Here is a 26,584-nt window from a genome sequence, read left to right as displayed (position 1 = left end):
TCTCAGACTGTCTCAGACAGAAGAGGACCTATGGGTGACGTCAGAAAGGTGAGTTTTGTCTTTATGTTTTTAGTTGACTCGAGTATAAGCCGAGTTAGGGTTTTTGAGCACAAATTTTGTGCTGAAAAACTAGGCTTATACTCGAGTATATAAGGTAGTTCTAGGAGGGATGAGTAGAGGAAGGACACCCTGAGCCATACATGTCATAAAAGATAACACATGGAAAATAAATCCCCCCCAATATGCACCCATTATATGTTTTATATTAGGACACATTTGCTTAAAGGGTTTGTCCAACTTTATTAAAAATTCTGCAGGTGGGCTGGGGAGGGCTGTTAAAAACAATAAACCTGTTTTTACCTCCTCCATCAATCCTGGTCTCCCAAACAGGGGCACGGCACCTCTGCTCCAACAACTTCCTGCGGACAGGCACGCCAACCCATCCCCTGTTCCAACACTGTTTTTGGAAAGGTTTATTTTTTTTAATAGCCCTCTTCAGCCCTCCTGCAGAGTTATTAATAAAGTTGGACAACCTCTTTAAAGGACATCTACCACTAGGATCTCGGATTGTAAAGCAAGCACACTGACACACTCTTGTGTGCCCCCTCTGGAAGGATCTAGACCAGTGGTTCTTAACCTTTGTAATGCTGTGACCCCGCAATACAGTCACTCATGTTGCGGTGACCCTAAACCATGCGATTTGCAGTAAAAACACAATAAAATCGCGACTCCAAAGGCTTTAGGCGACCCCTGTGTTTTGGTCGTTCAACCCCTGCTGGGGTCACGACCCACAGGTTGAAAACCACTGATCTAGACCATTTGGGTGTCTATTCCATGCTTGGCTGATCAGATTGTACATATGCATAAAAATACAGAGATCTAAAAATTTGGTTGACAGGTGCTTCTATATGACCATCTATAAAGAAAACCTACCGTCAAAATCGAGAACAATAAACCAGGGGAATTAACCCATAGATCCAGGCACTGTGACTTTGCTCATATTCTTATATTTGTTATCCATGGCTTCCTTTCTTCTAACATTAACTTTTAAAATTATACTAATGAGCTTGAGGGTCTACCTTAGTCCAACTGTGTTGTATAGTCTGTTTGTGTAAAGGAGCACTTACCGCCTCCCCCCAAATGATCACTGCTGCTAAGAGTACAGGAAGTGCAGGGGGAGGGGGAGACCAAAACATGCTGTTGCAAAAGTGTAACAACAGTTGGTAAAGCCAGAGCAAAGATAGGCTAGAGAAGCCCCTCAGGCTCATAAGCATAATTTACAATTTACAATGGAAGGAGGCCATGAATAACAAATGTAAGCAGATTACCACTGTCACTGTGCCTGGATCTATAAACAAGTGCCCCTGGTTTATAATGCTTGATTTTGATGGTAGATTTCCATTAAGTTATTGTACCTTGCATTGTTGTATACGACAACCAATATGGTGCCAAAGCAGAATTAACTGTAGACTGTCAAATCAAATAACCTACATTTGTTGAGGGGTCAGAATTAGTGGTGAGTGGACCAGTTCAGGTTGGGGTCATTGGGAAATGGTGACTCTACATACTATCATAAAGGTCTGATGAGAGGCCTACACGGCATAAGTGGAATATAAAGCTCTACAGGATCTTATCAAATTCACGATTACAATCTTGTTACAAATTTGTTCCCCATACTTTATCGATAACTACGCCATGTCAAAAACATACCGTTACGACGGTATATGCTGAATAACAATATTTTTTGGCAGCAATCTGTCATTCCTTCACGAAAATATTTTGTCTGTAGAATTTAAAATGACCTCTCGAAGTCACAGAAATTAGGCAAGATGGGATTGTCATGACAACCAACAATCATAGTAAACTAGAAATGAAAATATGGGGCAGTATTAAGGCAAGAAATAATAGACAGAAGAAACAGAAGAAAATGTTGATCAAAGCGCAGACTGTCAGTGTTTGGCTCTGCTTCCAGTTCTGGATAATTGTTTCTTAAAACTTGCTTAAGCTTTTTTAATAGGGTTGGCCGCTGATAAAACTGACTTCATGATTAATAGAACGTTCCATTACACATCCAGTTAGAATATTGTTTCTCATAAAATAACAAGCTTAGGAAAATATACAAAAACTATTAAGCAAACAGAATTTTCTAGAACATAGCTATTGGTGCAAAGGTAGACATTGCATCTGGTCCTTGGTATCCGAGGGGTCCCCTCTCACACTCTAATATTATAAAGTCATAAAAGTAGATACAGTAAATACAACCTCAAATGAAGAACAACATGCAAACGATTTCATGGTGTCATCAGTTATTCACCAAAAACGAAGCCAAAATGTAAAAGCCATGTGTGAAAAGTACTTCCATGGATCAATAACTCGTAGAACTGCCTGAAGAAGCAATAACTTATAATGATTTTCTGTATGACTTTACTCGTCTATTACATTTTTATCTGGTTTGAAGGGGTTGGTCAACCACAAGGGGTTGGTAATTTTCCAATTAATAGTTCTGCACCACTTTCTTAATGTGTAAAGTGAAGCCTCCTGTGTTTTACCTCATCAGTCAGACATTCCTGTCCATAAAATGGCTGCAGATGGAGAGTCATGTGATCTCTGTGTCCATGAACAATCACCAGTAAGAGATCACATGAACCTCCATCTGCAGTCATTTTATGGTCAGCAATTTCTGTATGATGAGGTGAAAGACCGGGGGCTTCACTTTACATATCAAGAAAACAGAGCAGAACTAGTAATAGATATATATTGATAAATTACCTGCCCCCTTCCCCCCATACTTACACACACAATGCAAATAACATGAGGTAAAGTGGCCAACCCCTTTAATCTTTTTTACAATATTGTTTCCATTTTGCCGGGTTTTTATGCAAAAAAGGTCCTGTACCATAGCATTTCAGTTGGGTTGCAGTTAGGGTTGGTCTTGACCATTGTGCACCTTGACTCTTCTTTATTCAGCAGATCCGTTGTAGATTTCCTTGGTGCTTGGGATCATTGTTCTATTACCTGACCCAGTTTTGGTTAGTTAGTTATTTTTGTTGGAGAGATGGCCTCACAGTTGTCTATAGGCAACTTTGATGGTTGACTTGATGAATGCAAAATGGCCAGGTCCTATGACTGCCAAGTAAGACAAAGTCGTTGCACCAGGGACACTCCTTTCTTATCAGCCTGATTTAACTACATAATTCCTTGTGCCCTGTTAGGCTGGGATTTCTACGACTAAAATAATAATCTATCAACTAACGTTGTGAGCTCTACTCTGCATGGCCATGGACCTGGAGAACCTAAAGTGTTAATGAACATCACTACATAAAAACAAGCATTCATGCTGAGGTTATTTCTAGAGACAAGGGTTTAACTTGGTTGCTTGTAGAATAAAATTTGTACTTGATTTATAGACTGAAGAAAGGTTAAATTGAGCAATTTTAATCTCCGCACCTGTTTCCATGTTAACGACCGAACCAATTTTTTTTTCTGCAAGCTATAACTATTTTTTTTCACTATAGTTGTATGGGGTCCTTTTTATTTAAACAAAATGTAGTTTTTTAAAACCCAAATGTGGGTTTTATATATCCCTTCAAACTTTCTTTGAATTATAGTTAAAAAAAGGCGGTAAAATTCTAATAATAATTTTCTGCTTTTATTGTTGAACCTATATAACATAAAACCTTTTTTCTCTGGCTCAATATGCATATAGCGATAGCACAATTGTAGGGATTTTTTTTAAATGACCTTCCTTTGTGTAATGAAATACTTTTTGGGGGTTAAATAACTTTTTACATTATCAGCTTCCGAGCACCATAACTTTAAAAATTCTTTGTGGCTGAGCGAGGGCTCATTTTTTGTGAAAAGACCAGTAGATTGTACTTGTACACACCTGGTGTTCATAAAGTTTTTTGTTCATGATTAATATAATTTTTTTGTGTTATGGATGATTAGAAGATAAATTATAAATTCATTGTAAATTTGGGCATTGTTTTTCCTTGAATTTTTTAAAAATGTATTGCTCGTATGGGTTGGCTATTATCGTGTGTGGTTTTTTTTTTGGGTGATGTCACACGTGGTGTTTTTGGTCTGTTTTTATGCATGCATTTTCAGTCAGTTGGACCGTTTTTGTCTTAATTAAGATAATTGGGAAAAACAGACAAAAACGCATGCTTGAAAATGAACCAAAATCGCCATGTGTGGCATCACCCTTAGTTCAGGGGATGGGGTGTGATAACACAGCCAAGCCCCAGCAGCATCAGCAGGATGCTAGTCCTGCAATCTTCTTCTGATGCAGCACTGTAGAAGTAGTAGCCTTAAGCCCCTTCTACACTGGCGTTTTTCACGCGCGAGTTCTGCGCGTGCATTTGACGCGCAGAACTTGCATTGCACTCTGTCCCATTGTATTCAATGGCTCTTTCTCCATTAGCGTTGTTTTTGACGCGCGTGCTTGCGTTCGTTTGCACGCGCGTCAAAATCGCAGCATGCTCTATTTTTGCGAGTCACGCGCAATTTTCACGCCCCATTCAAGTCTATGGAGATGCATCAAGAACGCATTGCACTCGCAATCATTGCAAGTGCAATGCGAGTGCAATGCGTTTTAAACGTAAGGGTTGCTAGGTGACCAGAATAACATTATTTCCCCTGCTCGCGAACGATCATTTAATTAAAAAAACACAATGAAGAACAGTGAAGAATAGAATAAAACCAGTGAACACAGTGAAAACAGTGACCACAGGATCATTTAAGAGAAAAACACAGTGCAGAACACAGTGCAGAATAGATTACAGATGTTCGGCACATCTGCTTACTTGTCGGGAGATGCGCACGGAACGGTGCGGCCAAAATAGCATGTGAAGAACAATATATATGTGTGAAGAACACATTGCAGATGTATTTAAACATCTGCAATGTGTTCTTCACACACATATATATTGTTCTTCACATGCTATTTTGTTTGCGCAGTTCCGCGCGTATCTACCGACAAGTAAGCAGATGTGCCGAACATCTGTAATCTATTCTGCACTGTGTTCTGCACTGTGTTTTTCTCTTAAATGATCCTGTGGTCACTGTTTTCACTGTGTTCACTGGTTTTATTCTATTCTTCACTGTTCTTCACATCTGCTAACTTGTCGGGAGATAATATACACGCGGAACAGTGAAGAATAGATCGCAGATGTTTACAACTTATCAGAAGACATTATTTTTTAATTAAATAACCCATTTTAATCCCAAACCATGGTCCCTTTGAAAAATGCTCGATTCTCCCATTGACTCGCGCGTGAAAAATGCGCCGAAAACGCAAAAAAAACGCTAACAACACGCGCGTGAAAAACGAAAAAACGCTAATTACTCCAAGGAAAAATGGAACAAAAACGCAGCCAAAAACGTCAGTTTTTCACGCATTGCACCCTGACGTGAAACGCAACGCTAGTGTGGAAGAGGCCTAAAAGGTTTAATATATTTGTATTTTATTTGTTATTGTTTTATTTAATATTTTAAGTAAGAAATTATTTTGAATGAATTACACATCAGTATTTAACATTGGGCGAAGGCTAATATCCTGCATAAAAACGACTGTACAGACTTTTCCGATCTATATATGTAAATAATCATTTTCCTCCATAACATAACAATTCTGGAAAATCCATTCCTAGAAATCAGCACTATGCCTTCCCTTCGATATTCTTCTAGGAATTGTATGGCTAAATTACCAGCTGGGTGTAAACATTCCTGGACAATAAGGTTTGCCCTTACACACTCTGCACTGATTGGACAGTGTGACAACGTCACAATTGTACCTTCAGTTAGTTCAGCCATTTACAGGAAGAATGGCATAGACAGAATTCTGGGAAAAGATGCTCCAGAGTAATTACTTTGTGCGGAATGCAAGTATTTAGTAAAATAGACACCGCAGGAGAGATGATGAGATGTCTTACTTTATCCACATTTTATTTTACTGGGTACATAAACATCAAAACAGGTAATACATATATATATATATATATTATGCAGTTCATACAGTTAGGCTGAGAAGACACTGAACTCTATCTGGTTCTTTTCAGTTGGTGTGAACAACGCTCTATGCCTGGACTGCTGGTTGAATCTACTCCCAATGGCTCTCTGCAAACATTGCCCTAAAGCAGCAAGAATTAACGCTTTCTCACCTGGCGATAGCTGGTTAGCGGTTTCCTTGTTAGCTTTCTTGTCTGCGCTTCTCGTGCTATACATCTGAACTTTTGTTTATTTGCTATTTAACACTCTTGACTATTCTTCTGTGACCAGGATTGTCAACCTTCCTTTTGTGTTATTTGTTTGTTTGACTTGTTACTTGTCCACACTTTGGTGCAGGGCTGGACCATCTTTGTGGTTGTCCAATGTCGCCATATCACAGAGCAAGCAAGCAGGGCTGTTAGGGGAGTTCACTGTCCTGTCTGTTGTCCTTCAATTCAAGGGCCCCCATTACATATATATATTTTGTACAACAAGTTAATATACAACTTCTGAAGTGGAAACGGCAATTAATCCCTACAACAATTCATTATGTATCACTGTTCTTTGGCATCACTGTGTGCATCATCCCTACACTGAACCTACTGCATTATGTGTTGTGGCATCACTATGTGCATCTTCCCTGTGCTGTACCTACTTTATTATGTGCTGTGGCATCACTATGTGCATCTTCCCTGTACTGTGCCTACTGCATTATGTGTTGTGGCATCACTATGTGCATCTTCCCTGTGCTGTACCTACTTTATTATGTGCTGTGGCATCACTATGTGCATCTTCCCTGTGCTGTACCTACTTTAATATGTGCTGTGGCATCACTATGTGCATCTTCCCTACACTGAACCTACTGCATTATGTGTTGTGGCATCACTATGTGCATCTTCCCTGTGCTGTACCTACTTTATTATGTGCTGTGGCATCACTATGTGCATCTTCCCTGTACTGTGCCTACTGTATTATGTGCTGTGGCATCAGTATGTGCATCTTCCCTGTACTGTGCCTACTGCATTATGTGCTGTGGCATCACTATGTGCATCTTCCCTGTACTGTGCCTACTGTATTATGTGCTGTGGCATCACTATGTGCATCTTCCCTGTACTGTACCTACTGTATTATGTGTTGTGGCATCACTATGTGCATCTTCCCTGTGCTGTACCTACTGTATTATGTGCTGTGGCATCACTATGTGCAGCTTCCCTGTACTGTGCCTACTGTATTATGTGTTGTGGCATCACTATGTGCATCTTCCCTGTGCTGTACCTACTGTATTATGTGCTGTGGCATCACTATGTGCATCTTCCCTGTACTGTACCTACTGTATTATGTGTTGTGGCATCACTATGTGCATCTTCCCTGTGCTGTACCTACTGTATTATGTGCTGTGGCATCACTATGTGCATCTTCCCTGTACTGTGCCTACTGTATTATGTGCTGTGGCATCACTATGTGCATCTTCCCTACACTGCGCCTACTGCATTATGTGCTGTGGTATCACTATGTGCATCTTTCCTGTACTGTACCTACTGTATTATGTGCTGTGGCATCACTATGTGCATCTTCCCTACACTGTGCCTACTGTATTATGTGCTGTGGCATCACTATGTGCATCTTTCCTACACTGTGCCTTGTGTATTATGTGCAGTGGCAACACTATGTGCATCTTCCCTGTACTGTACCTACTGTATTATGTCCTGTGGCATCACTGTGTGCAGCTTCCCTACACTGTTCCTACTGTATTATGTGCTGTGGCATCACTATGTGCAGCTTCCCTACACTGTGCCTACTGTATTATGTGCTGTGGCATCACTATGTGCATCTTCCCTGTACTGTACCTACTGTATTATGTGCTATGGCATCACTATGTGCATCTTCCCTGTACTGTACCTACTGTATTATGTGCTGTGGTATCACTATGTGCATCTTTCCTACACTGTACCTACTGTACTATGTGCTGTGGCATCATTATGTGCATCTTCCCTACACTGTGCCTACTGTATTATGTGCTGTGGTATCATTATGTGCATCTTCCCTACACTGTACCTACTGTATTATGTGCTGTGGCATCACTATGTGCATCTTCCCTGTACTGTGCCTACTGTATTATGTGCTGTGGCATCACTATGTGCATCTTCCCTGTACTGTACCTACTGTATTATGTGCTATGGCATCACTATGTGCTTAATTTATCCTAAGAAGAAAATGACATCATTGTTGATGCTACAGGGGGACCTGCCATGACCCTTTGGAACACAAAAACAACCTCAGATCCTTATGGCTTATTCACCCAAATGGCCCAATCCTAATGCTGTTTGTGGCCGCAATAAAAATAAAAAGTCTCTAAATACCAAGCTCCTGGCTACGTTTATTGTTCTTTATTAAAACCATAGAATTACACAGCATGGATGAGCAGACCCAACATTTGCATTCAGGTTAGGCCCCCTTTCACACTTGGGTTTTTCACGCTCGTGTTCTGCGCGTGCTTTTGACGTACGGAACTTGCATTGCACTCTGACCATTGTAATCAATGGTTTTTTTTCAGACTTGCATTTTTTTAAAGCGCGTTTAAATCTCGACATGCTCTACTTTTGCAAGTCACGCGCGTGAAACATGTACCATACAAGTCTATGGAGATGCATCAAAAACGCCCTGCACTCTGAAACACTTGCAAGTGCAATGCAACTGCAATGCGTTTTTCACGCATCAATTGCCATAGAAAAGAGAGAGCTCAGTCCTGAGTCTTTTTGACACGCCCTATCTGCGCATGAAAAATGCATTGAAAACACCAAAAAAAGTGTGTGAAAAACTGAGACACTGAACAAACTGACTGAAAACTGATTGAACTCTGATGGAAAATGTCCATTTTTCTCTGACCAAACCCTGATCACACCCTGATCAGACTCTGACGTGATCTGCAACGCAAGTGTGGAAGGGGCCTTAGGGGTTCAGGTTTGGCGTCAATCCTGAAAATTCATGCCCCCTATCAACTAGCCATGTCTATGATTAGCCAAGGGTGTCCCTAGTTGCTAAGGGCATCAAAACTGGCAGATTGGCTGCCAAATAGCCACCAATCTGGCAATATGTCCGACTCGCTCGTCTGAAACTCTAAGTGAATGCTGGGTCCGCTCAGCTCAACACACAAGCGCATAGTGTGCATGCGCCTAACCTCAGAGCATATGTGGGGAAGCCGAGGTGTTCTTCCCTGGCTAAAGAGAGCAACTCTTACATTTAAAGTGCATGACAGGTTCCCTTTTATTACATCTTAAAATAACTGCATCTCCGCTCCATTTAAAAAAAAAATATTTAGGAAAAAAAATCTATCTATTGTGTTTATGGATATACAGTCAATTGATATTTTATTTCAAATAAACTAAAAGAAGTCGGAAAATTTGCTTGCCTTGATGTTAAACTAATCTTAATAAAAAAAAAAAAAGCCATAAAAGAAGCGTTAAAATAGCCGGAATGATTATTGCGCAGCTGATGCTGTGGTGCGCAGTGGGGAGAAATAGCCCTTTTATTATGTCAGGTTCCTTTGGTTCCTTTCTGTTGTGCTGGTGTTAAAGAAGAGGCTGAGGAGGTTGCGCTGTTATGACAATGTATTCTACTGCATCGTGCTAAATAAAAAAGAAATGCGGAATAAATAAGCCGATATCCCAGGTACTTTTCAGTGTGAAGCCGAGTGCAACCAAATGAATCCCTCTGCTGATGGAAAGTTCACAAGGGCATGGGTATAAGGATGCTACAACACAGACTGATTCCTGCGGCTGCTCCGTAACAATAAGGTTCTCCAAGACCGCAGTTTGGCTGCAATCAGCTGTAGACATGCTGGCAGCCACCAGGGGGCCTCATTTATTTGTATTCTGTCTTACCTTTCCAAAATGAGGGAGCAAAGGGGAGTAGCTGCAATTATTAGCAAAAAATAATTCTGCAATGAACACCAGGGAAATTCTGTTTTACAAATGCATGACTAACTGTAGCATTAAAAATATATTTTTACTCTAGTGGGAATTTACAAGACAAGGCAATTAATTAGGTAATATTACAGAAAATATCTTGTGAGAAAGGGGCGTGGCCAGGAAATCGGCCGTGTGCCCAAAACTCTGGCACACAGTTTAGACCAACTAAAAGTAGGACTAATATAGGAACCTCTATTCGTCCAAATGTACTTATTAACATGATTGTTTATCATCACACTATATTTTTATTTATTTACATTTGATATATATATAAATATGTTCTGTTTCTTGTTGTTATTATATTTTTTTAGTATCGGTCTGATGAAGGGTTATCCCGAAACCAATCTTAACACTTTTAATCATTGATAATAACCATTGATAATCCTATACCAAACCGTGCTTTGGTAATTTATTCCTGGTTACAAGCGCACCCATCCGTAGTACCAAATTCTTTCTTCCGCCTTACCCATATGCTTACGGTTCAGTTGGATGCCGATTATTGGAGCGTTTGGGAGCTGCTGAGGTAACCGTAAGGAGAAGTTTCTACTAAGGGTAATCGATACCCCTACATTTGTTTTCCGCAACTTTGCAAGGTGCCACCAAGTGAGCAACTCTAAATACTTACCTGGCAACCATCTACCCTGACGTTATCACACAAGGTGCCGTCCTCTCTTGTTGTCTTTTTTGTTTTCTCTTTCTTTTTTAATGTAGGAACTGACAGTCTTATCCTGCACCAGAATTTATCATCACAGTGATCAATCTGGCACAGAAAAAGAATAGTGTTTTGCCATCTAAAAGCTGGTGCAACTTGAGACACATTGTTAAATCCCCCCCCCCATAATGTTATTGTTTGAATAATGAAAATGTATACAATCTTCCAATATACTTTCTTTATCATTTCTTCATAGTAGCTCTGCTGCTGTTATTTATAGAAAGCTTTATTCTTTATTTCCAGTGGACAGAAATCTGACCATGGTCACACGTGTGCGCAGCTCGTTTTGTCACAGAGTTAGAGCTGTGTGGTATAACGAGCCGTGCACCTGTGTGACCATGGTGAGATTTCTGTCCACAGGAAGTAAACAGAAGCTTCCTATAGCAGGAGAGCAAGCAGAGTTCTTGGAAATCATGACGAACTGATACAGAAACTATATTGGAAAATTGTACACATTTTCATTATTCAATAACATTAATTTACCGAAATAGGAATACCTCTTTAATCATTAAAATTGGCTGTAAGTCAGTATATAGGCAAGGAACTGAAGCTATAGAGAAAAATGCAGCTGCAAACGTTACAGTATTCTGTGTTATTAGATTTAGAGAAAAACATGAGCATGATCTCTGTGTGAAACACACCTTTAGGCTCTCCCCTTACTCTTTTAAGACCATGGCAATTAACTGGTTCTAATGCGTGGGTTCAATGGGTTATATGAGCGACTGAAATGTACGGGTAGGCTGCGTACCGTAGGCATATGGAAATTTGCGTGAGGGCCCCAAGCAAAACTTTTGGCCTGGGGTTCATAAGTCTCTATTTACACCCCTGCAGATCCCAGTTTCTCTCTTACATACTTTTTGTACTTGTTAGCTTCTAAATCCTTTAACTCAACAATATACATACATCTATTAGACCGTAATCAGCATCTTTGGGGCCCATATACAGTTGCACAGGCTGCACCAATGGGAGGTGTATCTACCCCTGCAAATCACCCAAAAAGGGGGAGTTACAAATAAAAGCCCAAAAGAGTGGAGTTCCTGCATTTGGGATCATTCATTGTAAATATCCTGAAACTACCAGCTCTGTTGGGCAAAAGTGCAGCATGGAGAATTTATTTCCAGGACTGTATAGTCATTGAACATAAAGCCCAGTAGGTACATAGCAGGTTCTAGGTGACGTCACGTCTAGGTGAGTTACAGAAAAGTGGTCAGGTGGTTGGCAGTGTACCATGGTGCTGCAGTATATTGGATCTGCCAGGACAGAACCATCCGAAGCATCATAAGCATCCTAACCATTAGAATAGCCATGTTTTATATGATATACTGTAATTCAACACCCAACCCTTTTAAAACCTTAAATATTTTTAGAGCCACCATTTAAACATCTCTAGGTCGCATTATTTCAGATCTGTTTGTCCCACCAGTAAAGAGAAGGGATCTGGGAAAGAATAACAGACTGACTGATCTAACCAGACTGAGGTTTTAAAAAACATTGAATCACAGGTCTGTTTATAAAAGATTTGCCATAGATTGACCAAAATATAAATCATTAGGGTTCACAGCAAATCTTTAGCTCAGTAAAGTGAATTGACAACTCTTTTCAAATATATTTGATACAAAATCAATCTTGACACGGAGTAGAGTAGATATGGGTTTGGTAAGAGGCCAAGACTTAGGTCAGTAAGGGAAATTTCACTCCTTATGGAGATGTTTTTTTCAGGCCAAAGTATAATTCACTTCCTGACCCATGCCTATGGCCACACATCTATGCAGAACAATTTGTTCTGATGGGACACAATGACGTTATCATAGCACTGTCTGCAGTAGGGTTCCTAATCCTTTTGGAAGTGAATAACTTGTTTGACCATTATTCCATGTCATGTCACAAGGCTTCCTGAAAGATGGTCACTCAATAGCACTGGAGGCATAGTTTTTCTTTTTCCCCATCCTAGATGGGAAGCTTTATGCATATTCATTTATTAAGAAACATAATGTTTGCAGTTTCTGATTATCTTAAAAGATCTAAACACATTGGAGCAGATTTACAGTACAGTGTCTTCAAAACAAAATTTGTGCTGTGATTTGGTTGCTATGGGCTTTTTTTTTCTGGACAGTTTCATTTCCCATGTAGCATTTTTAAGCATTATATGTAGAATATATGTCTGACTCAGCTGACATGTTGACATTTTGCATCAGTTTGCATTCTATTGGAATACAGTAATTGGAATCTGTCACAGGATCTGTCTTTTCTTTACTTTTAAGACAAAGGAGATACAACTGATAAAGGAAAAAGTAGATATATAGAGAAAGCAATAGATAGGTCATCGGTATCTTATGTTCAGGTGTAGTGCTCGTGTTGTCCATCCATTGGGTTAAAATTTCAGGTTAACTTGAAGTTAGCTTTCTGATCCATCGAGGTCCCAGTGGTAAGAACCCCACAGATCACAAGAACTGGGGTTCATTGTACCCCAAATGAATAGAGGAGCTGATCGCAAATGAGCCTACTGCTCTATTCATTTTTATGCCGCTGATGGGCAGGCGCTGTACACGGCTACAGTATTTCTGTCAGTGCCATAGACAATTAATGGAATGGCAATGCACATGTCTGGCCAGAAAATCCATTCATTTGGGGTACAAAAGAGGTACAACAGACCCCTGTCCTTTTGATCCATGGGTGTTCCCCACTGGAAACCCCACCAATTATCCTCTGGATAACTTTTTGTGACAGGACAAACCCTTTAAATAGGTTCAAACTTGGATTCAAGTTACTATTGAATTGAATTCAACTCAATATCAACATAAACACAATTACAGGGTGGTCACAGATTGAAACCTATATCATATCAACCAATATTACATAATATTGTCTTGAAAAGCTGATGATCTCAGGACACATATGTCCAGAGGACGTGTCCAGCCAATGCTCAATGAAATGTTAACAGTGAAGAATAAGACAGAAAGCTTGTAACAACCTAGTTAGCGGAATAGCCCCCTAATAGCTAAATGAGTAGAACTAAATGGAAAGTGACATTGATTTAAATGCCTTTCATACTGTAAAAGGTTAGTATATAAGTGGGCATCTAGAGAGGAAAGGTCACAGTTTGATGTAGTATTGATGACATCCCCTGTATCCCCTCATATCTGTTCTGAGGTCTTCGAGTTATTGGCACACATGATTCATAATATGATATACAATCTTTCATGTCATTTCACATGGTCTTTTCAGAGCTGACAAGTTGACAAGTTACAGCTGGCAGGCAGCTTTATGGTTGAACAGGTTGGTGAGTAATTGGATGTTACATGCATACATGGTATTCGTGACATGGCATCTACTGTCAATCACAGATGTGTGAATGCTGAACTTTTTCGCTAAATTTCTAAAGTATAATAACTTAAATGCCAATGCAATTTTACAATGTGTATTTTATGATACCAAGAGACAAAGTCCTGCACCTTTTACCATTGGTCTTTATATAAAGAATATCCTTTATGTCTATTAGTTATATAGGTGTGAAAATTTTCCAGTATCCTTGCTGCCCATCACTGAGGTGATGTGCCTCATATACTCAAAGGTTAAATAAACTTTGTAACATATTTAATTTAGAAAAACAAGTTTCTCTGCCTCATGTTCTTTTTTTCTTCTTTTTTCCTTTGCAGTGAGCAGTGTATGCGAAAGCCTTTTTGGGTCCGTACATTACAGATAGATAAGGAGAGAAGAGTAAAGGTAAACTAAGTGTAAGGGGATTAGATTATCGACAGACCGTCTGTAAAGATTTAAGGATTAACCTTAAAGCTATAATAATATTACCAAACTCTCATATGTGATTCCACCTATGAAAACAAACAGCCCATACTGTGCTGCCCTTTTCCTTTCAAAGTAATGGAATTTTCTGCTCTGAAAGTGCTTGACAAAAATCTTTTTCACCAGTGGGGAAGTCAGCATAAGCTAACTTCTTCCTGTATCTTCTCTGAAGCTGAGTCCAATTTACTTTGCCCACAGATCCTATGATAGCTTGTGTCATTGAATCCAATTGCACAGTGCACATGCAAAATGTGTATGGTGACTAGCCTGGCAGATTCCATCACATGGAGGAGCATGGAACATGTAATAAGTGGTAGAAACCATGAGTAAAACAGTTACATGAAGTATATCCTGTGCTGTGTGAGCACTAAGGGTTAATAGCTTATCTGCACAGAGCTTATAGTGCCAAGTGCAAGGTGGGGGAGCAGCATTAAGTGCATAGAGAGGCAGAGAGAGTTTTGTAGAATCAAACTGGGATGGAGGAACTGATGGGGAGAAGGAAGATCTTGTACATCACGATTCTGTGCAGGAGACATCTGTATCCACAGCACTGTACACACTGAGGTATGCTATACACACAGAGAGCTCTGTCACATGACTTCCTCCTATATAAGCAGGAAGCTGCAGCCCCTCCTTTGAGTCGATAGAGTTGTTTATAGGATGGTCTCCAGGGCTTGTCAGAGGAAGGAGCTACTTCAGCACTGAGATAATAAAAAAGGTATAGCAAAGAACCTGCTGTATATAAGTTAATTTGTGGGGAAAAACTTTACCATTATTCTTTAAGTCACTAAACACTTTATCGGGTTCATTTACCTCTCAGCAGTCAGTGGATATAGGACAGAAATCTGATTTATTCAAACTGCTTAAATTAGAAAGAAAGGCAATGGGAAAAGAAGGACATGGGATAATACTATTAATAAAATACATATTACAAATTGCTTTATTATCACATGCACTATTGAATTAAGCAATTTTGTTACACTATATGGGGTCTGAGCCGCTGGGCCTATTTTACACATTTTGTAACTTGAGTTTTGAGTCTTGAGTGGAACGAGGACCATTGGAGGACTTTAAAATTAAAGTGGTTATGTTATCACTTTATAATTGGTGGGGGTACAACTTCTAGACTGATTCTCACAACAAAGGTTTCACCTACTCATCCATGTAGGAAACAACCCACAATCTAGTGAATAGGGCCAGCTAAAGCACAGAGCCGGGTGGTCGAGGTATTTCTGTGCAAGACAAATCTCTTCAATCTTCAGATTTCTCAACAAGGTCAAAAACTGATTGTGAAGTGATTATATTATAGTGATATATCTATAGTTTTGCAAATATTTTACAAACTCCATGTTCTGCACATTATAGTCCTTGGTCCTTTAGGAATAAATAATTCTGGATTGGAGGTGCAAGGGAAGCCAGTTAGTAACTCATAATGACTATGGTTTTACTTAAAATACACTGAACTAGGTTATATGACAAGTCTAAAATGTAAGCTTTCTGATACAGTGGGTATGGAAAGTTTCCAGACTCCTTTAAATTTTTCACTCTTTGTGTTATTGCAGCCAATTGACCGCATGACCGTTCTGCTCCATTCATCTCAATGGAGATCAACAAGTTAGGCCCTATCCACAGAAACTTGAATTTGTGGGAAAACCCCTTTAAGCTAGTACAGCCATGAGTCATCTTGAGAATGATGCAACAAGTTTTTCACACTTGGACTTGGGGATCCTGCTTAGTTCATTGTCTTGTTAGTAGGTGAAGCTATAGCCCAGTCTGAGGTCCAGAGCACATTGGATGAGGTTTTCATCCAGGATATTGCTGTACTTGGCCACATTCATCTTTCTTCAATTGAAACCAGTCGTCCTGTCCCTGCAGCTGAAAAAGAACCCCATAACATGATGCGACCTCCACCATGCTTCACTGTTCGGATTGTATTTGGCAGGCGATGAGCAGTGCCTGGTTTCCTCCACATATTCTCATTAGAATTAACACTAAAAGTTCAATATTTGTCTCATAAGATCAGAGAATCTTTTTCATAGTGGAAAAAAAATCCACTTGATGGAATCCATCAAGTGTTTTTTTGCAAACTATCTGCGGCTTTCATGTGTCTTTCTTTGAGGAGACGCCACTGTCGGCCATAAAGGTCTGACTGATGGAGGGCTGGAGTGATTGTTGAGTGATAGATGACTTTATAAAGCTTTCTCCTATCTCCCTTCTGTGTCTCTGGAGCTCAGCCACAGTTCTTCTTTACCTCTCTCACCGAGGCTCTTCTCCCACAATTGCTTAGTTTGGCTAGGTCAAGTTGTGGACATCCAAAACTTATTCCATTTAACGATTATGGAGGCCACTATGCTATCAGGAACCTTGAGTGCTGCATAAATTCTTGTGTAATCTTGGCTAGATCTGTGCCTTGCTACAATTCTGTCTCCAAGCTTCTTTGGCAGTTCCTTAGACCTCATGATTGTAATGTGCCCTTACATGCACTGTGAGTTGTGAGGTCTTATATAGAAAGGTATATGCCTTTCAAATTAGGTTTTTTTCAATCAGTTTAATTAAATAAAACTGGACTCCAATGAAATAGTAGAATCATCTCAAGGATTGAAAGAAAATCGACAGCATGTGAGTTAAATATGAGTGTCACAGAAAAGGGTCTTAATCCTCACCATGTGATATATCAGTTTTTATTTTTAATAAGTTATCAAAAATATGTACATTTCTGTTTTTTTCTGTCAAGATGGGGCGCAGAGAGTACATTAATAGGCACAAAAATTACTTTTTGACATTGGCTGCAATGAAACAAAGAGTAAGAAAATTTAAAGGGGTCTGAATATTTCTAGAGATGAGCGAACATACTCGTCCGAGCTTGATGCTCGATCGAGCATTAGCGTACTCGTAACTGCTCGTTGCTCGGACGAGTATTTCGCCCGCTCGAGAAAATGGCAGCTCCCGCCGTTTTGCTTTTTGGCGGCCAGAAACAGAGCCAATCACAAGCCAGGAGACTCTGCACTCCACCCAGCATGACGTGGTACCCTTACACGTCGATAGCAGTGGTTGGCTGGCCAGATCAGGTGACCCTGGGATAGACTAGCCGCTGCCCGCGCTGCTCGGATCATTCTGTGTCTGGATGCCGCTAGGGAGAGAGCTGCTGCTGGTCAGGGAAAGCGTTAGGGTGTTCTATTAGCTTACTGTTAGGCAGGAGTGATTCTACAAGAACCCAACAGCCCTTCTTAGGGCTACAATAACGTTATACTTTTTTTTTTTATTTGCTTGTGGCTGGGCTTGCTGGCACTAGTAGTGCAGCTAGTACCATATTGTGAGGAATTAGCAGGGGGACTTGCTACCGTTGTGTTTAGCTCTTAGTGACACACATATCCACCTCAAACAGCAAAGTGGGAAAATTTATTAGGGGTTTGTTTTCAATTAGGCAAAGTCTGGCAGTTTCTTTTTATTTTACGTTTATTTTTTTAATAACTCAGCGTCATCTCATCTGGCATAGTAGTGTGCTTTAATACTTGGCTAGAAAATAGCCATAGGAGAATCCAAACGGCTTACTTACGCCTTCAGTAGCGTTATATATATTTGATTTCTGGTTGATCTGCTGGGGGCTGTCATTGCTGCAGTGCATCTACTAGCAAATTGTGAGCAATTAGGAGTGAGACTTGCGACCACTGTGTTTTGCGCTTAGTGACGCACATATCCATCGCAAAGACCGAAGTGGGAAAATTTATTAGGGCCCGGGGTTGGATTTCAATTAGGCACAGTCTGCCATTTCCCTTTTTATTTTACGTTTATTTTTTCAATAACTCAGCGTCATCTCATCTGGCATAGTAGTGTGCTTTAATACTTGGCTAGAAAATAGCCATAGGAGAATCCAAACGGCTTACTTACGCCTTCAGTAGCGTTATATATATTTGATTTCTGGTTGATCTGCTGGGGGTTGTCATTGCTGCAGTGCATCTACTAGCAAATTGTGAGCAATTAGGAGTGAGACTTGCGACCACTGTGTTTTGCGCTTAGTGACGCACATATCCATCGCAAAGACCGAAGTGGGAAAATTTATTAGGGCCCGGGGTTGGATTTCAATTAGGCACAGTCTGCCATTTCCTTTTTTATTTTACGTTTATTTTTTTCATAACTCAGTGTCATCTCATCTGGCATAGTAGTGTGCTTTAATACTTGGCTAGAAAATAGCCATAGGAGAATCCAAACGGCTTACTTACGCCTTCAGTAGCGTTATATATATTTGATTTCTGGTTGATCTGCTGGGGGCTGTCATTGCTGCAGTGCATCTACTAGCAAATTGTGAGCAATTAGGAGTGAGACTTGCGACCACTGTGTTTTGCGCTTAGTGACGCACATATCCATCGCAAAGACCGAAGTGGGAAAATTTATTAGGGCCCGGGGTTGGATTTCAATTAGGCACAGTCTGCCATTTCCCTTTTTATTTTACGTTTATTTTTTTCATAACTCAGCGTCATCTCATCTGGCATAGTAGTGTGCTTTAATACTTGGCTAGAAAATAGCCATAGGAGAATCCAAACGGCTTACTTACGCCTTCAGTAGCGTTATATATATTTGATTTCTGGTTGATCTGCTGGGGGCTGTCATTGCTGCAGTGCATCTACTAGCAAATTGTGAGCAATTAGGAGTGAGACTTGCGACCACTGTGTTTTGCGCTTAGTGACGCACATATCCATCGCAAAGACCGAAGTGGGAAAATTTATTAGGGCCCGGGGTTGGATTTCAATTAGGCACAGTCTGCCATTTCCTTTTTTATTTTACGTTTATTTTTTTCATAACTCAGCGTCATCTCATCTGGCATAGTAGTGTGCTTTAATACTTGGCTAGAAAATAGCCATAGGAGAATCCAAACGGCTTACTTACGCCTTCAGTAGCGTTATATATATTTGATTTCTGGTTGATCTGCTGGGGGCTGTCATTGCTGCAGTGCATCTACTAGCAAATTGTGAGCAATTAGGAGTGAGACTTGCGACCACTGTGTTTTGCGCTTAGTGACGCACATATCCATCGCAAAGACCAAAGTGGGAAAATTTATTAGGGCCCGGGGTTGGATTTCAATTAGGCACAGTCTGCCATTTCCCTTTTTATTTTACGTTTATTTTTTTCATAACTCAGTGTCATCTCATCTGGCATAGTAGTGTGCTTTAATACTTGGCTAGAAAATAGCCATAGGAGAATCCAAACGGCTTACTTACGCCTTCAGTAGCGTTATATATATTTGATTTCTGGTTGATCTGCTGGGGGCTGTCATTGCTGCAGTGCATCTACTAGCAAATTGTGAGCAATTAGGAGTGAGACTTGCGACCACTGTGTTTTGCGCTTAGTGACGCACATATCCATCGCAAAGACCGAAGTGGGAAAATTTATTAGGGCCCGGGGTTGGATTTCAATTAGGCACAGTCTGCCATTTCCTTTTTTATTTTACGTTTATTTTTTTAATAACTCAGTGTCATCTCATCTGGCATAGCAGTGTGCTTTCATACTTGGCTAGAAAATAGCCATAGCAATAGGATAGCATCGTTTGGTTTTAAAAACTAAAAAACACACAAAAAAAAAAAAAACACAAAAAAAAGTTTAAAAAAAAATTAAAGTTATACCTCTCATTTTCAAAATGTTTAACCCGAGGGCTAGGGGTAGAGGACGAGGGCGGGGACGTGGGCGTCCAACTACTGCAGGGGTCAGAGGCCGTGGTCCTGGGCGTGAGACACCACCTGCTTATGAGGGAGCAGGGGAACGCCGCAGAGCTACACTCCCTAGGTTCATGTCTGAAGTTACTGGGACTCGTGGTAGAGCACTGTTGAGGCCAGAACAGTGCGAACAGGTGATGTCGTGGATTGCCGACAATGCTTCGAGCAATTTGTCCACCAGTCTTCCACGCAGTCCACCCATGTCACCGAAATCGGCACTCCTCCAGCTCCTGCACCTCAGCCTCCTCCCCCCCAGTCTGCCCCCTCCCAGCAAAATTTGCCATTTGAACCGGCATACTCTGAGGAACTGTTTTCTGGACCCTTCCCACAGTCACAAACCACTTGTCCGGTTGCTGGTGAGCAATTTTCCGATGCCCAGGTTTTCCACCAGTCTCAGTCTGTGGGTGATGATGACCTTGTTGACGTACTGGAAGAAGTGTGTAAAGAGGTGTCCGACGATGAGGAGACACGGTTGTCAGACATTGGGGAAGTTGTTGTCAGGGCAGGAAGTCCGAGGGGGGAGCAGACTGAGGGATCGGAGGATGATGAGGTGACAGACCCAAGCTGGGTTGAGAGGCCGGGTGAACACAGTGCTTCTGAGACGGAGGAGAGTCCTCGACCAGAACAGGTTGGAAGAGGCAGTGGTGGGGCCAGACGGAGAGGCAGGGCCAGAGCTGGTGCATCAGCGCCAAATGTGTCAACTAGTGAAGCTCCCATGGCGAGGGCTCCTGCGGCGAGGGCTAGATTTTCAGAAGTCTGGAGGTTCTTTAAGGAAACACCGGATGACCGACGGACTGTGGTGTGCCACATTTGCCAAACCAGGATCAGCAGGGGTTCCACCACTAATAGCTTAACTACCACCAGTATGCGCAGGCATATGAATGCTAAACACCCGAATCAGTGGCACCAAGCCCGTTCACCTCCGGCCGTGCACACCACTGCTCCTTCCCCTGTGTCAGCTGATAGTCAGCCCCCTGCCCAGGACCCTGCCACAAAAACCCCATCGTCGCCTCCACGATCCTCCACAGCATCCACCAGCGTTCAGCTCTCCATACCCCAGACGCTGGAGCGGAAACGCAAATATAGTGCAACCCACCCGCACGCCCAAGCCCTTAATGTGCACATCTCCAGATTGCTAAGCCTGGAGATGCTGCCCTATAGGCTAGTAGAGACCGAGGCCTTTCGCAGCCTCATGGCGGCGGCCGCCCCTCGGTATTCGGTCCCCAGCCGCCACTACTTTTCCCGATGTGCCGTCCCAGCCCTGCACCAGCACGTGTCAGACAACATAATCCGTGCCCTGACCAACGCCGTTTCTGACAAGGTCCACCTGACCACGGACACGTGGACGAGTGCTGCCGGGCAGGGCCACTATATATCGCTGACGGCACATTGGGTTAACTTGGTGGAGGCTGGGACCGAGTCTGACCCTGCGGCTGGTCATATACTGCCGACACCGAGGATTGCGGGGCCTACCTCGGTCCAGGTGTTTCAGGCCTACTATGCCTCCTCCCACCCCTCCTCCACCTCCTCCTCCGAACTACCATCCGTGGGCATGGCGCCATCAGTCGCTAGCTCTAGGCACAGCAGCAGTGCCGTCGCTAAGCGACAGCAGGCGGTGCTCAAACTGCTGAGCCTAGGCGATAAAAGGCACACCGCCCAAGAACTATTACAGGGCATCACGGCGCAGACTGATCTGTGGCTGGCACCGCTGAACCTGAAGCCAGGCATGGTTGTGTGTGACAACGGCCGTAACCTGGTGGCGGCTCTGCAACTCGGCAGACTGACACATGTGCCATGCCTGGCCCATGTGTTAAATCTGATAGTTCAGCGTTTCCTCAAGACATACCCCAATCTGTCTGATTTGCTCACGAAGGTGCGCCGCATCTGTGCGCATTTCAGGAAGTCCAGCACAGATGCTGCCACTCTCAGGGCAGCGCAGCGCCGCCTCCAACTGCCCGCTCACCGACTGTTGTGCGACGTGCCCACGAGGTGGAATTCAACACTGACCATGTTATCCAGAGTTTACCAGCAGCGCCGAGCGATTGTAGACTGCCAGATGTCAACTTCCACCAGAACTGGTAGTCAGGTCAGTCAGCTTCCTCAAGTCTACAATGAGGAGTGGACGTGGATGTCTGATATCTGTCAGGTGCTGAGTAACTTTGAGGAGTCAACACAGATGGTCAGTGGCGATGCCTCCATCATCAGCCTCACCATCCCGCTGCTTGGCCTGTTGAAAAACTCTCTGGTCAGCATGAAGTCGGAAGCTTTGCGCTCCTCACAAGAGACGGGGGAAGAAGATTCCCTTGTTGATAGCCAAAGCACCCTTAGGTCTGTTTCTCAGCGCATATCGGAGGAGGTGGAGGTGGAGGAGGATGAGGAGGAGAATGTTGGCGAGACACAAGAGGGGACCATTGTTGAGTCCTCCACTGTTCAGCGTGTATGGGCAGAAGAAGAGGATTTGGAGGAGTTGGAGGAGGAGGAAATGGACAGTCAGGCCAGTGAGGGGAGTGAATTCTTACGCGTTGGTACTCTGGCGCATATGGCAGATTTCATGCTAGGCTGCCTATCCCGTGACCCTCGCATTCGAATAAGAATTTATTCCAGCACCGATTACTGGGTGTTCACTCTCCTGGACCCACGGTACAAGCAAAATCTTTCCACTCTCATCCCTGGAGAGGAAAGGAGTGTGAGAATGCATGAATACCAGCAGGCCCTGGTGCACAAGCTGAAACAGTATTTCCCTTCTGACAGCGCTAGCGGCAGAGTGCGTAGTTCTGCGGGACAAGTAGCGAGGGAGAGTAGGCAAGCAGGCAGCTTGTCCAGCACTGGCAAGGGTACGCTTTACAAGGCTTTTGCCAGCTTTATGTCACCCCAGCAAGACACTGTCACCTGTCCCCAGTCTCGGCAGAGTAGGGCTGATCTTTACAGAAAGATGGTGAGGGAGTACGTAGCTGACCATACCATCGTCCTAAATGATCACACAGCTCCCTACAACTACTGGGTTTCAAAGCTGGACATGTGGCAGGAACTTGCGCTGTACGCCTTGGAGGTTCTTGCCTGCCCTGCCGCTAGCGTCTTGTCCGAGCGGGTTTTCAGTGCAGCTGGTGGCATCATCACCGATAAGCGTACACGCCTGTCGACTGACAGCGCTGACAGGCTGACGCTTATTAAGATGAATAAAGCCTGGATTTCTCCTAATTTCCAATCTCCACCAGGTGAAGGAAGCTCAACCTAAATAATTTATCCACTCCTCCTCATTTTCCTCCTTCTCCTCCTCTTTGTACAGTAAAGCAGAGGAAACTGGCTATTTTTTGACAGGGCCCACTGGCTCTAGCTATAGTACTTTATGCATTTAATTTTTATGGAGGGCCACCGACCCGGTCCTCTGTTTTAAACAATTTTTGGGAGTGCCACATACAGGCACTCAATCTATTCAATTTTTCTGGAGGGCCACCTACCTGCTCCTCTGGTTTGAAAACTTTTTTGGACTGCCACATACAGGCACTCAATCTATTCAATTTTTCTGGAGGGCCACCTACCTGCTCCTCTGGTTTGAAAACTTTTTTGGACTGCCACATACAGGCACTCAATCTATTCCATTTTTCTGGAGGGCCACCTACCTGCTCCTCTGGTTTGAAAACTTTTTTGGACTGCCACATACAGGCACTATCCAAATTGAATTGTCTCCATAGCAGCCTCCACACGTTGTCTCCATTGCTACCTCCAAAAGTCGTCCATATAGCTGCCTCCATACATCGTCCCTTTATCAAACGAGGTGTGTCAGGCCGAAATTTGGGTTGTTTTCATGGATTCCACATCAAAGTTGTTAACTTTGTCGCCACCCTGCTGTGTTATCCACAAAATACACTGGCAAACTTTTACCATTTACGGATATTATTTCAGCGCTTCTTGCGCATCTGTTTACATTCCCCTCACCCGCCATATCCTAAACTTATAAGAACGCTACTACACTTGATCTTATACAAAAGGTTCTTAGAAGTGCTGTTTGGGGAGTAGCCTAGAGACAGGGGCTTGGATTGGCGAAAGCTCGCCTGGCAGCGGAGCGCCAGCTCCATGCCAAGAACCAACTAACATAGTTTTAACTGCAGCACCTTTAATCTACTACTAGTTCACTGCCTCCATACATGGCCGCCTTATCAAACGTGCTGTGTCAGGCAGAATTTTGGGTTGTTTTCATGGATTCCACATCAAAGTTGTTAACTTTGTCGCCACCCTGCTGTGTTATCCACAAAATACACTGGCAAACTTTTACCATTTACGGATATTATTTCAGCGCTTCTTGCGCATCTGTTTACATTCCCCTCACCCGCCATATCCTAAACTTATAAGAACGCTACTACACTTGATCTTATACAAAAGGTTCTTAGAAGTGCTGTTTGGGGAGTAGCATAGAGACAGGGGCTTGGATTGGCGAAAGCTCGCCTGGCAGCGGATCGCCAGCTCCATGCCAAGAACCAACTAACATAGTTTTAACTGCAGCACCTTTAATCTACTACTAGTTCACTGCCTCCATACATGGCCGCCTTATCAAACGTGCTGTGTCAGGCAGAATTTTGGGTTGTTTTCATGGCTTCCACAACAAACTTGTTAACTTTGTCGCCACCCTGCTGTGTAATCCTCAAAATATACTGGCAAACTTTTACCATTTACGGATATTATTTCAGCGCTTCTTGCGCATCTGTTTACATTCCCCTCACCCGCCATATTCCAAACTTATAAGAACGCTACTACACTTAACTTGGTGCAGGCTGGGACCGAGTCTGACCCTGGGGCTGGTCATATACTGCCGACACAGAGGATTGCGGGGCCTACCTCGGTCCAGGTGTTTCAGGCCTACTATGCCTCCTCCTCCTCCCACCCCTCCTCCACCTCCTCCTCCTCCTCCGAATTACCATCTGTGGGCATGGCGCCATCAGTCGGTAGCTCTAGGCACAGCAGCAGTGCCGTCGCTAAGCGACAGCAGGCGGTGCTCAAACTGCTGAGCCTAGGTGATAAAAGGCACACCGCCCAAGAGCTATTACAGGGCATTCCGCATCAAACTTGTTAACTTTGTCGCCACCGTGCTGTGTAAGCCACAAAATATACTGGAAAACTTTTTTCATTTACGGATATTATTTCAGCGCTTCTTGCGCAGATGTTTACATTCCCCTCACCCGCCATATCCCAAACTTATAAGAACGCTACTACACTTGATCTTATACAAAAGGTTCTTAGAAGTGCTGTTTGGGGAGTAGCCTAGAGACAGGGGCTTGGATTGGCAAAAGCTCGCCTGGCAGCGGAGCGCCAGCTCCATGCCAAGATCCAACTAACATAGTTTTAACTGCAGCACCTTTAATCTACTACTAGTTCACTGCCTCCATACATGGTCCCCTTATCAAACGAGCTGTGTCAGGCAGAATTTTGGATTGTTTTCATGGCTTCCATGTTAACTTTGTCGCCACCCTGCTGTGTAATCCACAAAATATACTGGCAAACTTTTATCATGTACCGATATTATTTGAGCGCTTCTTGCTCACCTCCTTTGGTTCCTCTCTGCCACCCATTGGTTTGAAGCCTGAGTCCATTTAGGGTATGTTGCCATGCCACTCTCTAGCCTGCCGCTGCTGCCGCTGCCTCTGCATGCCGTCCCCTATAGTGTCAGGGTCAATTATTGGATGTTTTAGATGCTATCTAGCCTCATTCGGTCACTCTGTCATGGCCATGCTGTTGCCCATAATTTTGGCATAATGGTGCGATTAAGCAGCCTCAGAGGCATCCATGCATGCTGCCCCTGCTGTTTCCTGTCCATTTCCGTGGTGTTTCCATCCTTTTCTGAGGTTCCCAGGTGTTTGGCCAAGCTTCCCTGTGCAGAGCCTTGGTCCCCTTGAAAAATGCTCGAGTCTCCCATTGACTTCAATGGGGCTCGTTACTCGAAACGAGCACTCGAGCATCGGGAAAAGTTTGTCTCGAATAACGAGTACCCGAGCATTTTAGTGCTCGTTCATCTCTAAATATTTCCCTTCCCCAGTGTATGTTCTACTGCCACCATGCCCTCCTCAGGTGTAATATTGTCACAAAGGAACTTATTCTCCCACATTTACTAAAAACAGTGAAAACTGCACTTTGTAGTGTGCAGAGGGCACCATATTTAACATTTTGTACCTTTTAGTGCCCTCTGTACCACCCCGACATTGTGCACCAACTTTTTTTTGTAGCACTTTGCATGTTAAATGTAACTCATGGTCCGACCGAGCATCAGAACGGCCCTTTTGGTCCTGAAATTTGTGTTGTGTGCAGCTGCCCCACAAAAGGGTCACGTATGACACATATATGGCGCCCCTTCTTAACCCCTTAATGGCCCTTTGATTTGTTTTTGAGGTTTAATTTTTCCGTTCCCACATTCAAAA

At 42.8% G+C, this 26,584-nt stretch overlaps 1 protein-coding gene across 1 annotated transcript in view; it reads right to left on the bottom strand.

Annotated features, from left to right (window-relative positions):
* The window catches only part of TRPC5 (transient receptor potential cation channel subfamily C member 5), a 237,064-nt gene that overhangs the window by 116,154 nt on the left and 94,326 nt on the right, over nucleotides 1-26,584 (bottom strand). The gene's annotated exons all lie outside the window — the stretch shown is intronic.

This window comes from Engystomops pustulosus, chromosome 9 (genome assembly GCF_040894005.1).
Source record: "Engystomops pustulosus chromosome 9, aEngPut4.maternal, whole genome shotgun sequence".
NCBI lineage: Eukaryota > Metazoa > Chordata > Amphibia > Anura > Leptodactylidae > Engystomops > Engystomops pustulosus.
This window is presented reverse-complemented; position numbering and strand designations above follow the sequence as displayed.